Source organism: Adiantum capillus-veneris, chromosome 18, assembly GCF_014529385.1.
Source record: "Adiantum capillus-veneris isolate H3 chromosome 18, ASM1452938v2, whole genome shotgun sequence".
NCBI lineage: Eukaryota > Viridiplantae > Streptophyta > Polypodiopsida > Polypodiales > Pteridaceae > Adiantum > Adiantum capillus-veneris.
Window position 1 is genome coordinate 82,327,523 of NC_140948.1, and position 13,038 is coordinate 82,340,560.

The window sequence follows — 13,038 nt, forward strand, 5'->3', positions numbered from 1 at the left end:
TTCTCCGACATGAAGACAAGGTATTAAGAGGCGGTAAGACTATCCGACGATATCTTATTAAGTTTAAGAATTATCCTTTTGAAGATGCTAGATGGATGCAAGGCATACAATTAAAGGATAACCTAAACCTTGTCAATGCTTACAATGCTTCCCAAGAGTAAGCAAATGTACAAAATGTTAAAAATGAACAAAATTTTTTGTCTTATAAGACTCTCTTTTTCTTTATTTGTGCACAAAAATGAAGTAGTATGCATGCTTAGATCAAGTTTGCGGAGACGACGTCTCCCGAACACCAAGTAGAGCTTGTCACTCTACTATGGAAGACTGATAGGACTAATGTGCAGACATGCTTGCGGCAGCCTCAGGCTCTCAAGCGCCAAATGGACTAGTCATCCATTATGGAATGATGTCGTAGGGTAACATAGGGATCCTCTACCCGCTAAGAAAAGGACTCATGCATATGCTTTATCTTCTCTACACCATAGTCGAGGACGACTATGATTTCAAGAGAGAGGTAATGTCATAATAATCAATATCTAATTCTCCTAAATGATTTTCTCATATTAAACTGATCATTTAATGTGGGGAAGTGCCAAGGGAGAAAAAGCTAGAATATTGGTTAAGTTAGCAGACCGGCCACAGTAGGAATCCAAAGGAGGGAAAATAGGGATCCAAAGGGGGGGCCATCTGCAAAAGAGCCATGTGAAACAACGGGCTAAAAAGACCCTAAGGTTCAGCCCATTAAGACTTCCAAAATGCTAAGGTTCCAAAATTCAAAGGTTGTGTCCAAAGGTCAACCTTAGGGAAAATTGGATGCTTAGTGTGTGCCCAAAAAGTCTTTCTACATCCCTACATGGGAGGGGGCGAGCCCCAAAGCTAGGGGATGAGAGAGAAAGCCACACACACACACACAGGCTCCCTTTACACAAAGGGAATGAGGGACACATGTCAGCTCCCTAGGCCAGATGCCCACAAGGTATGCCCAATTCCTATTGGAAGACCCTTGAAGTGGACCAATGAGAATTAGGCTAGAGTAAATCTAGTTTAATTAATTTAAAAACATTTAATAAAAGAAACCAATAAGAATTAAGTGTCCTAGAAGACTATTGGGCAGTCTCCCAAGGGGTCCAATGAGCATTCAGGAGCCCCATGGCTTGCCTGATTCCTATTGGCCAGGAGGCAAAGGGGTCCAATGAGAGTTTAGTTTAATTATTTAATTATCTAAAGCTCTCACAAAAGGGGAAAGGGGGACACATGTCAGAAGGCTATCACTTATGCTGCTTAATCCCTATTGGCTTGACCTGGGGAGGTCCAATGAGGCAAAAGCCAGACTAACTTAGCAGCTAGGGCTCGCCCAAGAGAGAGAGGGGGCTGATTTTTGCTTGGCATTGACACACACACTCTCACACTTGACCATGTGTGAAGGGAAAATACTCTATCTCCTCCCAAGCTTTAATGGAGAGCTCATCACCTACTCCAAGCTTGTGAGATAGAAGCCTACATCAACACTCTCTTGGCATGTGGATGCAAATCCAACCAAGAGCCAAGCTTCAATGCATGCTCATCTTCTCTACCAAGCTAATTACTAAGCTAAGCTATGCTAATAAGAGTGATTATGTGAGGAGATGTACTTCTTTCTCGTAAGATACTTCTTTTTCCTCTCAATCTACTCTCATACCCTGCTAGCTCTCACCATCTTCGAAGGTGTGTGAGGTCTTGGGTCTGAGAACGGGGATAATTCAAGTTGTGTTTGATTAAGTGTTTTGCTTGGTGTATGAAGCTTCCATCTTCATTGCACTAGCTAGTCTTGAAGGAACACAAAGAATTGTATTGTACAATGTCTCTCTTGATGGGAGAAACCATAATACAAAGCCTTTTGGAGGGGGGACCGGCTCCATGCAAATCCGGTCCTCAACTGTTGTCAATAGCTTAATTGCTCTCTCTTTTGAAAGTATTGTCGATGCTATCTAACTAGGTGTTATGCTTTTTGTTGCTCTCTCTCCACCCAAGCACTCTTGTAATTCTCATTAGGAATCAACTCTAATGAAATGCCCACTATGTTCATGCTAAATTCCGCTACACAAAAGATTTTAGGCCATTAAATGTTACAGGTAGGGTGGCTAAGACCTCCTTTACCTTGTTGTAGTGATGTTCACTTTCCTTGTCCCAGGTGAAAGTTGATTTTTGAATGAGCTGTTGCAGTGGTAGAACAAGTTGTGATAGTAAATGTATGAATCTACTCAAGTACCTCACTTTTTGTAAAAAAGAGACCAATTGGCGTGCGGTCGTTGGTGAAGGTAGGGCTATGAGTGCGGACACCTTACTTGGGTTGGCGTTGATACCTTTTGCTGAAATTTCATGGCCTAGTAGAATGACTTTACTCTCCCCAATGTGGCATTTATTCACATTTAATTTCCCGCCTAGGTTTTGCAACCTGACCAAACCTTCAGGTACCTTTTCTAAGTGTGAAATGCGGGAGCTATATATAAAAAAATCATCAATGAACACTCTTATGGATGTTCTAAAGAACGGTTGAAAAACAAATGTGGTAGGTGCATTTGTGAGACCAAACGGCATAACTCTGTATGCAAAACAACCCCATAGCGTGATAAAAGTGGTTTTTAGCTGATCTTTCAAGGCTATGCGTATTTGAAAGTATCCTGAATAACCATCACACATGGTATAGCATTCAAAACCCGCTACTTCATTCAAAATTTCATCCAAGAAAGGGAGAGGAAAGTGGTCTCTCTTTGTAGCTACATTGAGTGGTTTGTAGTCAACATAGACCCTCCACTTACCATTCTTTTTAGGCGTCACTACTACGGGTGACACCCATTTTGAGTTTTCTACAGTGTAGATGAATCCCGCCTCCAGCAGTTTCCTTACCTCGGCCAAGAGTGCCTTTTCTTATATGACCCCCCAGTCGTCGTAGCTTTTGCACAATTGGTTTTACCCCTTCCTTCAGCTTAATATGATGTTTCACCAATGTAATGCCTGTGATTCTTTCATAGTTGTCAATGATAGGTTAGGAAATCCCATCAACATTTGCAAAAAACTATCTTTCTCCTCAAGTGTTAATTCCGTGGACAACATACCCTTCAACCTACTTTCTCATAGGCCACGTGATTTGCTCTCGTTTCCATTGTGTTGCCCTTCTGGTGATGGATCACCAATTGTGCTTACCCTTTGTGGATCCTTTATAATGATACCCATCACATCGATGGAACTGTCACTTTTGTCGGTGGATGTGGTCTCCTCCTCAGAAGTGGAAGACACGCTAGTGGTTTCATCTGCCGATGTTTCTAGATTCATTTGCTTTTGCTTGCCAGTCTTCATGTCGTAGTAGATTGTCTCCCCTTTCTTACCGGTCATATGTAGAAGGCCAATGCCCCAGTCCTGTTTTGCTTTCATGGCCATCAACCATGGCCTTCCCAAGATTAGTGGATAGCCCTCCCCCTTAGTAGGCATTACAAAAACATCTACCTCTACCTCAATGTTGAAAGATTTTATCTTCATGGCACTTACCACACCCACACACTTTACTTTTGTGTTGTTTGCCATCTTTGCCTTGCATGGAGAAGGCCTGTCAACCTCGAGCCCTAATTGAAGCATCATAGCTTCGCTCATCACACAGATTTGTGCACCTCCATCAATGTAGGTGTTTCCAACCCTCTTTCCTTTTATGTTGACGTTGGTGCAGCCAAATTTGGTCGGCCTAGGGAGAGCTCAAAAGCTTGTACATGGATATTTGCGAGTAGATGGAAAAGTGCTTCAGTGGCTATTTGATGCAAGGTATGACAAGCATTGCCCGGATATGTATGCTAAATGTGGTTGTTCGAAGGTCAGGGCAAGTTTTAGCACTACTGATCGGGGGAGTTGAGAAGGCTCGAAGTGTCGAATTTTTTGGTGTTTTGTACAACTTCAAATTTGGGTCTATTCGGCAAAGCTATACCATGGAGAAACCGTCTGTTGTAGATGGACAACCTTATCTTCGCTCAATTTTATGGTGCTTGCACTCGAGCTGGACTTCGACACAAGGGGCACGCATGGTCGTGTGAAGGGCCGCTTAAGTGTAGTGTTTTCTAAAAAAAAAAAAAAGGAATGCAAAATGGACTTGTAGTCGACGAGCAACAGCATGCAGGATGACGAGGCCCATGCACTATGGGAAGTGGTTGCCAAGTGGTGGATCATGAAGAACGGGGCACCAATCTTGCATGGAAAAGATGGCGGGCTGCCATATCGGGGAGGAGGTACAGGAGAGGGGGGCGGCATGAGGGCCACCGGGAAAAGAAGAGGACTACAGGAGGTAGCGTGGGGGAACCCCTGAGGGGCTGGAAGAGCAGTAGGAGGGCAAAGGAGGAGTTGGCGGCCACAGACATGAGAGCATAGAGGTGGCGGGCTGCCATATCGGGCAGGAGGTACATGTCAGGGGTGGTGGCTCTGAGGAGAGCGCAGTACAGGAGGACGGGGGCTGGTTTATGAAAGCCCACTAGGGACCAAAAGGGAAGGCAGCCAGGGACTTGAAGGGTCTGGCCATAGTGGAGATGCCGCCAGAGGGGCCATATTGAGAAGGCTCAGGTTTGCAGAGAAAGGCACAGGTGGTGCAGCTTGAGGTTGGCCGCCAGTGTTGGCGTGGTAAGGAGGTGACCAAGGGTTTCCGAGGAGATGATCTGTGAAAAGCGGGTCTTGGGGAGTTGAAAGGAGTCACAGGCTGTAAAGAGAGGTTGCTTCAGTCAAGGAGAGGAAGCCGCCAAAGCAAAGAACCTGCAAGGAAGGTCATAAGTCAGAGGAAAAAAGCTGGGTGGTTTTTTGGATGGCCCGACCCGTGATGAAGGAAAAATGAAGGCACCTCCATCATGTTCTCGTTTATTGAAGAAGTTTACTATAGTACTTTGTCCCTGCTATTCACAATGCTATGTTATATGTTTCCCCGCTTGCTCGGAAGCCTATGCATGTGTCGTTTATTTGAGTGACTCAGGTGCAAGTATGGGGTAAGTTCTGGTGTGTATTGAAAGAGGGGATGCTCTCTGTATGATTGTGATGTATGTTATGAGGATGAAAGCTTGAGAGGAAATTGGGGTCTGTCAATGTTCTTGGGATATCTGAGGGTGCCAAAATGGCTTATATGTGATTAAATGGTGTTATTCTTAAAGGTCGAGATAATAGAGTACGTGCTTTGTGGTCGAATGTTTGCAATTAGGGATGTTTGGGATTGGGCTTGGACAATAGCTGTAGCAGATTGTGTATCTAGGTGTGTGTTTGCTAGGGGTGCTATGAGATCACTGAGCTATATAGAGGCTATTAGATAAGGTGTTGGTGGTTTTCCATTTCCCCCTTTCCATCTTGTGGTGCCCCCACTGAGGATCCACTAATTGCTTCCTGACCGAGTGTTTGTAAATCAAGATGAAGTAGGAATTTGGTCCGGTGTTCAAAGGAGAGGAAGATGCAGATGATTGGCTTGCCAATTTTGAGCTATTTATGCTGGCAGTATTGCAGATACCAGGTGATGAAGCAAAGCTCCAGACTCTACCTTTGGTGCTGCGAGGTAAAGCAAAAGTTTGGTTCGATGGCTTGGAAGATGTATACAAGCAAACTTGGATCGGATTTCGTGAGAAATTCTTACAAAGATATCGAAAGGTGGTGTCGGTCTCGGAAGCAGATGCAAAGATCAAAGGCTTGCAGCAGGACGTAAGTGAAAATTTTGATACTTTGGTTGATAAATTTAAAGCTTATTGGGGGGATTTGGCGACTGCTACCCAAGCAACCAATGTGGGATATTTGAAGTTGGAAAGGTTTCTATCTTGCTTGCATCCCTATGTTTGTGAGAGAGTGGAGTATGAAGATCCAAGGACCTTTGATAAGGCTGTCAGAGTTGCCAGAGCAAAGAGCCAAAAGATGAAGAAGAAGATGGAGGCTGGATTGCTAGAGTCTACCATCATGGCAGCTAGTGGACCCAGGCCTAGACAAATTAGAGGGCATCAAGAGGTAATAGCTCCTTTTTTTGTTGATATGAATGTGATCAAAGCACGTGAAGCTGATGCCAGGGTAGAAGAGGTATAAGAAGTGCCAAACAGGGCTCAAAAGGCGCAGAGAGGCATATTCAGAGTACCACCCAGTTTGCTTCCTCAAGAGGACGAGGTAATAAAAGGCTTTGAAGACGAAGTGTAGTTCCAGAACCAACAACGAGGAAGGTAGCAGTGGTCCAAGAATTGACAAGTTCAAAAGAGGAGTCCAACAGTTCCCATAGCGCCAGCAGCAATTTGGATACAGATGCTACATGGGAGACGGAGTCCATGTCTTCTAGGTACGAAACTTATGATGTTTTTGGTGTAGATGAAGTGGGAAAAAGTGTATGCGAGTTGCCTGCCAACCATTTGAAGGTCGAGGAGAAGCATAGTGTAGATGTGGAGATGCCTTGTGTGAATCTACCCGTCGAGCAGCCCTATCAAATATCTTGTGATGGTGAGTCCCTATTGGAGGCAGAGATATGGTTTGATTGTGCATCCAATGTAATTGAAGAGCAGGTTTTTGAAGATGACTTGCAAGAGATAGAAGCACAAGCGGAGGTATGTCGAAGTAATTTGTCTATGCAGGGGGTGGGGCAACCTTGCCTTGGTGAGCATGTCGAGGTGTGCTTTGAAGTTCCAGAGTTTGTGTGTGGCCGTGGAGAGTTAACTCCGGCAGATGACTCTATGGAAACTGATACAGATGCGGCCTATAAGGGTGAGGCTCCATGCAGAGAGGAAGGTGACACCAACCTTGCAGATGATGAGGTTTTTGAAGAACAGGTTAAAGCTTTAGTAGGTCATGCTCTCGAGTATGAAAAGTTGTCTTTGGAGCCATTTACAAAGGGTTTGGATGCAGGTTGGCAAAGGGATCAGTTTTGCTTGGCTATGCAGCAAGTGGAGGAAAATAGCAGGGTCTTGCTATTTTATGTGATGCTATGGTTACATGTGTTATTAGAGGTTGCTTTACAAGTATCTTTGTATTAGTTGCAAGGCTCTTTTGAAGTGGAATATACTATGGAAGGTTCTGTAGCAGATGACATGATAGCAGCTTATGGTATCAATGCTTCAAGTGGTCGAAAGTATGCTTATGGTTGGCACGAAGGATTATGGATTCAGGGTGATAAAGCTCCATGCTATGAAGAGCAAGAAGGGTGGCGTGTCTATTGGCCGACAAGTGCAAAGGAAGACTGGAATGTGCATGCTTTACAGGTAGATGGCCACGGCCATTGTTTTGTTTTTGATCAAGGTGGACTCTATGTCATGCTTGGAAGCTTCGAGCTTTCCATTTGACCCTGGAGGGTGATGCAATAGCAAATGCTTCTCTCTCTATATCTAACCTATCTATATAGCCACTATCATTTTTCTTATGAAGTTTATAGCTCTATGTTATATCATTCTCTCTATACAGACTTATTTTACCTAAATAATACTGTGGTTGAGCAATGAATGCTCACCGACTGGGTGGGCAATGATGGTGCAGCTAGATTTGGTTGGCCTAGGGAGAGCTCAAAAGCTTATACATGGATATTTGCGAGCAGATGGAAAAGTGCTTCAGTGGCTATTTGATGCAAGGTATGACAAGCATTGCTCGGATATGTATGCTAAATGTGGTTGTTCGAAGGTCAGGACAAGTTTTAGCACTACTGATCGGGGGAGTTGAGAAGGCTCGAAGTGTCGAATTTTTTGGTGTTTCGTACAACTTCAAATTTGGGTCTATTCGACAAAGCTATACCATGGAGAAACCGTCTGTTGTAGATGGACAACCTTATCTTTGCTCAATTTTATGGTGATTGCAGTCGAGCTGGACTTCGACACAAGGGGCATGCATGGTCGTGTGAAGGGCCGCTTAAGTGTAGTGGTTTCTTAAAAGAAAAAAAAGGAATGAAAAATGGACTTGCAGTCGACGAGCAGCTGCATGGCAAGATGACGAGGCCCATGCGATATGGGAAGTGGTTGCCAAGTGGTCGATCATGAAGAAAGGGGCGCCAGTCTTGCATGGGAAAGATGGCGGGCTGCCATATCGGGCAAGAGGTACAGGAGAGGGGGCGGCATGAGGGCCACCCGGGAAAAGAAGAGGACTGTAGGAGGTAGCGTGGGGGAACCCCTCAGGGGCTGGAAGAGCAGTAGGAGCGGAAAGGAGGAGTTGGCGGCCACAGACGTGAGAGCATAGAGGTGGCGGGGTGCCATATCAGGCAGGAGGTACAGGTCAAGGGTGGTGGCTCTGAGGAGAGCACAGTATAGGAGGACGGGGGACTGGTTTATGAAAGCCTGCCAGGGACCAAAAGGGAAGGTAGCCAGGGACTCAAAGGGTCTGGACATAGTGGAGATGCCGCCAGAGGGGCCATATTGAGAAGGCTCAGGTTTGCAGAGAAAGGCACAGGTGGCGCAGCTTGAGGTTGGCCGCCAGTGTTGGAGTGGTAAGGAGGCGACCATGGGTTGCCGAGGGGATGATCCATGAAAAGCGGGTCTTGGGGAGTTGAAAGGAGTCACAGGCTGCAAAGAGAGGTTTCTTCAGTCAAGGAGAGGAAGCCGCCAAAGCAAAGAACCTGCAAGGAAGATCATAAGTCAGGGGGAAAAAGCTGGGTGGTTTTTTGGATGGCTTGACCCGAGATGAAGAAAAAATTAAGGCACCTCCATCATGTTCTCGTTTATTGAAGAAGTTTACTATAGTACTTTGTCCCTGCTATTCACAACGCTATGTTATATGTTTCCCCGCTTTCTCGGAAGCCTATGCATGTGTCGTTTATTTGAGTGACTCAGGTGCAAGTATGTTGTAAGTTCTGGTGTGTATTGAAAGAGGGGATGCTCTCTGTATGATTGTGATATATGTTATGAGGATGAAAGATTGAGAGGAAATTGGGGTCTGTCAATGTTCTTGGGATATCTAAGGGCGCCGAAATGGCTTATATGTGATTAAATGGTGTTATGCTTAAAGGTCAAGATAAGAGTACGTGCTTTGTGGTCGAATGTTTGCAATTAGGGATGTTCGGGATTGGGCTTGGACAATAGCTGTAGCAGATTGTGTATCTAGGTGTGTGTTTGCTAGGGGATAGGGGTGTTGTGAGATCACTGAGCTATATAGAGGCTATCAGATAAGGTGCTGGTGGTTTTCCCATTTCCCCCTTTTCAACATCGACAATTGGAAGGATGTCGTCCATGTTGCGACCCGAAATTTCTTCGGCTACCTTTGCTTTGGAGCGTTTTGTACTTACCATTTTGGACCATTTTCGCCTCACTTTTGGTGAGAGATGTAGCAGCTGTGGCCATGTAATCTTTGTTCCTTGCTCTGCCACATCCAATGTTAGATCATAGGGCTTAGAAATTTCTCGTAATTGAAAGAGTCGGTGATGCTCAATTTCCGTCGTGGCCTGGATGGCCTCTTGCTAGTCTCCTTTCATGCTTCTCTCATCCTCTGATTGTGTAGCTTATTCCCTCCTAGCTCTTTTCAGAGTCATGGCTTCAAATGGTTCTAAAAAGGTTACCTTGTCCTCACCCTTGTCCCTCTCCTTTGCTCTGGGTGGATCCACTACTACCGCTTTTCATTTCTCTTCTAGCCTTATGATGTTTATAGGGCGATCAGGTGGTGGTGCTGGTGGAAGAGGTGGGATGGATGCTTGTGGTGGTGTCTGGGGTGGACGTAGAATTTGTGTTGGTGGGGCTAGTGCTCGGGGTGGGGGTGTTCTTTCTCTAGGGGGTGACAGTTGGTTCCTCTACCTCCTCTATTATAGTTTTGTCATGGTTGGGACAGTAGTACATACCGTGACCATCTTCTCTGCAGATGTAGCAGTGATACTCCCTGTTTTGTCGTCGTGCTCTTCGTGGGTCTTGATCACTTTCTTGATTCCTTCCTTGCTGTATTAAGTGGACATACAAATTTTGTAGTTGGTCAGTAATATGGGCCAACATATCTTGTTGGTCATCTCTTACCTCAAGAGCCGGTGGTGGTGGTGGAATGGTGGTTGTCATGGTTGCTGGTCGGCGCGATATTCCAGCTTTTGTTGACTCGGTTTCTTTGGCTTTCATTCGCAGCTTCTTGTCCTTAAGGCGAGCAATCTCAATGGCTAACTCGTACGTAGCCGGGAATCTATCCTTCAACTTCTCCTTGAGAAATGGCGATAAGCCATGCGTGAACCGGTCTTTCTTTAGGAAATCGGGTGCAGCTTCCCCCCTTGCCAGTGACTCAACCCACCGTTCCCACAAATCCACAAATTTGGACTCATAGGTGGCATATTCTAAAAGACCCTCCTGCTTCAAGTCTCTCAACTTGTCCCACAACTTCTCTGAAGTGGTACCTCCCCCAAAGCGCCTCTTAAAAGCAGTTTTTAAGGGCTCCCACTCATGCTTGGTTGCTTGTGGAAGTGCATTGTACCATGATCTAGCTTCTAGCTTCATGAAATGCTTAAAGATTCTAACCCGGGATTCATCCGTATCTTTGTTGCTCACTACACATGCTACTTCAAAGTCATCTAGGAAGTCTGTTACTAAGTCCTCCCCCTTCTTTCCTTTAAATGTTGGAAATACTACACTTGCCATGATTACTGAGAGAGAGCTAGAAAGACACACTGCTTTAGCTTGCAAAAAGTTTTTTTTTTCTTCTTTACAAGGAGTGTGTATACCTTCTTATACTAGGACATAATTTAAAACTTCAAACGGTACATTGCCTTGTACCAAAGGTAAGACAAATGGCTGATCTGATGCCAGAACCTCAAAAAACCACTCCCCACCTAGCATGGTGTCAATGGCGTGCTGATAGTGAGCCTTCAAGTCCAGTATTATCTTGATTGAGCGTACACATGTGGTATGCATGATCTGTCTTGAGGTAGGTTGTACTGATTCATGTGAATCTTAGAGGTGCTTAGTCACTGTCCAAGCTTGCGGGAGAGGGTGTTCTTTCCTGAAAACAAACTCAGTAGATCCCTAATCTCTCTAGTGAGAGTATGAGCAAATGCTTCCGTTATCTGTGCTGTAGCATCATGTGCGACTTGGAAACTGACTGTGATAATTACCTCGGTGACTTGAGTTACCCGATTCTCGAAGTAGAATAGTGTTGATTCTCTATTGTGTAGAGCTCCTTCCATCTTGTTGTTGCGGGTTGGTTGTAGGTTGCGGACATGGTTTCGACCTTCTCCTTCTTCTTCTTGGCACCCGGCCTACGTATATCCACTGCGTTTGGCGTGTTGGTTGACTCTCCCACTGCAAATCAATTACCGTTACGCATGGCACTCGAGCTTCGATGGAGATGCGGAGTTCTTCTAGTTGTGCTTGGAGCTCTTCTTCTTGTGTCGTCCAGTTAGCGAACCCTGCTAGCCATTCATCCATCTACAAAAGTTTAGGGGTTTCAGTCTTGTAAACTGGAGGGTTTCATGAAAGGATCCTCGGTGGGGGCGCCAAGAAAATGATGGCCGGAAATGACATGCCATATGGGGTGGCCTCTACACCACACATAGCCTGAACATCCCCAAGCATCATCTCAAGGTAGGAGTGATCCTATGGGTAGGAAAGGGGCACCACCTAGCATAAATGCGGCTAGGATGCAAACTGTTAGGAAATAAGACATAGCTAAATAGATAATTGAGTAGATTACTTAATGGAGAGAGACAGATTTATATACACGAGATTATAGAGTAGAGAGAGAGAGAGAGAGAGAGTACACACGATATACGTGGTTCACCCAATGTGGGCTACGTCCAAGGGAAAGCAGCCACTCAATGGCTTTAGTACTTCAAAACAAGAAGTAGTTTACAAAGGGATTATACCCTTAATGGAGCTCCCGCCTTGCTTCACTCTCACCACCTCACACTCACCTTGTTGCATCAACTTCACACTATGAAATGTGTGTAGAAATGGCCTCCTTTTATAGGCCAAAAGGGTTGCCCTCTCTTATGAGAGACAGCCATGTGTAGCCGCCCTTGTGCGAATAAGTCCAAATCGGACCCTCCAATCCGCCCATGTGTGGCCGCCCTTGAGAAGACAAGTCCGCTTTTGAATTCGGCCACCGGCCATTGACTTCCGACCACCGGCCATCAGTGGTCATTGACTACCGGCCACCGGCCAACCGACCGGTTGTTTTCCGACCACTTTCCGGCCGCCATCCGGCCATAATATTCCGGCGAAAAAGAAAATCTCAAGGGCCTCTGCCCCCGAGGCCTTTAAAGTTGCCCCTGATTCTTGTCCGTGAAAATTTTGGTTTCCGGTGAGTGATTTTCCTTCACGCACAATGGCTTCTCCTCATAATGGGGGCCTTACAAATGTGCGCTTTTACCACAGAAAATTACAAGGGTAAATCAGGCTCCCTACTTAACACAAACATACATGACCTAGGATAGCAAACATTAAAAATGCTCTCTAGGTAGTCAATATGAAGTGGTGGTGTAACAACCGTTCACATGTAGAGAATGCCTCATCACAAGTCATTAGTGTGTGCACAAGAGAGATATGTGAAAATCTCGGAACACGGCACACTGATTGGCGGGAGAGATTGCACATGATGGAGCACGAGTAGGGTAATATACAAGAGATGAAACATCCGGTAACCATGGGAAATCAGAATAGAGGATGGACCCCAAAGATCAAGACAACATTACACCCTTTATTGGCGATGAAGATACTTACAAGTGGTGGTCTTGATGACTACAAACCTAGCTCTTGGCATTTCGGATGCAACATGGGATATGAGCGCCATATGGTACATGGCGGGGTTGGAGTTAGCGGGAGGTTTAGTTGAGGGATAACAACAGGACGATGCAACCACCGACGACCTCAATCACCAACATTGGGAGCGGGCCAAGGTAGCGTGGCGTTGATACCTTCAATCCAAGCGTGCTCATGTTACTTGGTGGGAGAGTAGCGACTACCTCACGTGCGTAGAGTGGTCGTTATTAGTAACTCAACGAGGTGTGGTGAATCATCTGGAGTATGGTGATGTTGCCAATGCTAAGTGCCCAAAGCTTGCAACCAAACATGATGCCATTAGCTCTCAAGCATGGGTGCACTACGTGCTTAGTGGTGCTTACAATGTAGAGTGCATGGA

At 45.5% G+C, this 13,038-nt stretch overlaps 1 pseudogene; it reads left to right on the plus strand.

Annotated features, from left to right (window-relative positions):
* Positions 1-4,217: 4,217 nt before the first annotated feature.
* Positions 4,218-7,533, plus strand: LOC147435950 (uncharacterized; annotated as a pseudogene).
* Positions 7,534-13,038: the final 5,505 nt, after the last annotated feature.